This window comes from Branchiostoma floridae, unplaced genomic scaffold (genome assembly GCF_000003815.2).
Source record: "Branchiostoma floridae strain S238N-H82 unplaced genomic scaffold, Bfl_VNyyK Sc7u5tJ_1556, whole genome shotgun sequence".
NCBI classification, from domain to species: domain Eukaryota; kingdom Metazoa; phylum Chordata; class Leptocardii; order Amphioxiformes; family Branchiostomatidae; genus Branchiostoma; species Branchiostoma floridae.
Window position 1 is genome coordinate 25,694 of NW_023365755.1, and position 2,047 is coordinate 27,740.

Below are 2,047 nucleotides of genomic sequence, written 5' to 3' on the forward strand. Positions count from 1 at the left end.
TGGGCTGATCTTTTGGGCAGTCGGCTAGATTATACCAGTTCTGTAGGGAGTCAAGTCTCACGGGTAGGTCTGCATTACGGCCAAAGAGGTCATTGGCCTTGACGGGCGTGTTCCTTACCTCTACAAAAGTGACTCACTTTATGAAAAAAAAAGGAGGGTTACCAAATTGCATCACTAAACGATGGTGATCCCGTATTTTGATTATTCCGCTCAAATTTGCAAGCACACAAATCTATTCAAGTACGGTGTACTACGGTTTTAAAAGTGTTTGACGGGTATTGCGAATTCTGAGAAGAAATTCATTGGCTGTCCCCCTGGCCATATTTTATGACCCTAAAATACACCCCCCCCACACACACACACCGTTCCTTAATTTGTCCGGGGGCCTCTCATACGTACCGGCCTTTCCCCTGCTAAAATTCGCTATGACCCTTATGCCTTATGCTGCCTCCCTATATCGAAAACAAAGTCAACTGCGCCACTTCCGGGTTTGAAGCTCTGCATAAGATCCCTAAATTCTAACTTAAAATCACCTCTTATGCCAAAATCAGACCATATTGTAGTAGCGTATGGATCGATTGAACTCCCACATTAGGGGCAGGGTTTTATTGTCAACGGTTGTGGCACAAACCAGCGCTATATTAACAGCATTCCACCCCATCGCGCGTTGAACTGCGTTGAGCGAGTCCAACTGAGTAATCAGGTCGAGTGACCCCTTAGGTCATAGGTCAAACTGGAATCGAATCCAAGAATAGGCAAGATGGCGGCCATCCGAATATCGGCGACAGATGAAGCGAGGATTTTCCTGCTGTCATTTCCCTCAGGTATGTCATGTCTTCGTGATTCTTGTCTTATTTCGTAGGTAATGTGGTGGTGCACAACACCATCAAGTTTAGATTAATGCTCCACCGAGAGATTGCACAAAAATTGACATTATCTTTCGTCAAAAATCCCATTGTTTAAGTATTGGAAGATCATGTGTCAGCAAATTTGACGAAACTCAAAGTAATACTGCTATCATTTTACTCAGGTTAGTCTAATCTTCGCCATTCTTGGCCCTCCTGAAGGGTCATTGTTAAATACACAAAGCTATGTAGTTCTTGTTTTTGCTGCGTTGTTAGGTTCTTCGAAAATTGGCTACTTGTTTCCTCTTAAGTTCCATTAATTGTTAACGGATGCTGTTGGGCCGGGTAGCCGCAGAGACGACTGTTGGCCTATTTATCGCTTATACTACTAACGCTCCCGGCCAACGTGATAATTCTGCACGGCAACAGAATGGAGAAACTATATGCATGTAATGTAATTTTGGAATGTATGTTTATGTTTTACTATTCCAGGTAAAGGTTAATCATGGAGAGGACATAGTTGCCCTCTGACAAGAGGTGGGACCCAGTTTGAGGTGAGATAACCTTTAGGTCCTTTCTCTAATATAAAAATTATGACTTGACAAATTTAATAGTAAAGCACTGATAGTTAAACAATTGTATTTCAGCATGAATGTTCACTGTTCCTAGTTCTGCATAACCAGTAAACTGCCTGCATAACCAGTAAACTGTCTCTAGACGTAACACACCGGTTTTATACACTAGGATAAACCGTATAAAAGTATAACCACACTGATATATTTGATTCATTAATCCCGTGAAGGACTCTTTTCGATGAATATGTTGGGTTTTTAACATGCTTGAGATGTGTCTCTCCTCAAACACATTGTGTCCAGATGTACATGTACATCCCATCCAAGATGACGTCCCTACAAGGAACAGAAGCAAGGTGCTCATTTCCACTTGAGTACAATATTATTATTATTGATAAGATGTTAAGTTTGTGACATACTTTTAATGCATTTAAGTTTGCGGGGATTTAATACCAATTAGCGGGAAAGTGGAGGTTCTCAGTGGTTTTAAGTTCGCGTTTTAAGTGCAGTCACATACCAGAGCTTGAAAGTTTTTTCTACATACCCGCACTGGTGCAGGTAACATTGAAAATCACCTGCACCAGACAAACTTTACCTGCTACACTCTGAATTAATAGGAAGTATGGATCA

The 2,047-nt window shown here is 41.5% G+C and overlaps 1 long non-coding RNA gene across 1 annotated transcript in view; it reads left to right on the top strand.

Annotated features, from left to right (window-relative positions):
* The first annotated feature begins 1,711 nt into the window (after positions 1-1,711).
* The window catches only part of LOC118408098, a 6,291-nt gene continuing 5,955 nt past the window's right edge, over positions 1,712-2,047 (top strand). The window contains exon 1 of the long non-coding RNA XR_004830252.1: positions 1,712-1,773. This is a non-coding gene — a long non-coding RNA (uncharacterized LOC118408098). The remainder of the gene's footprint in view (positions 1,774-2,047) is intronic.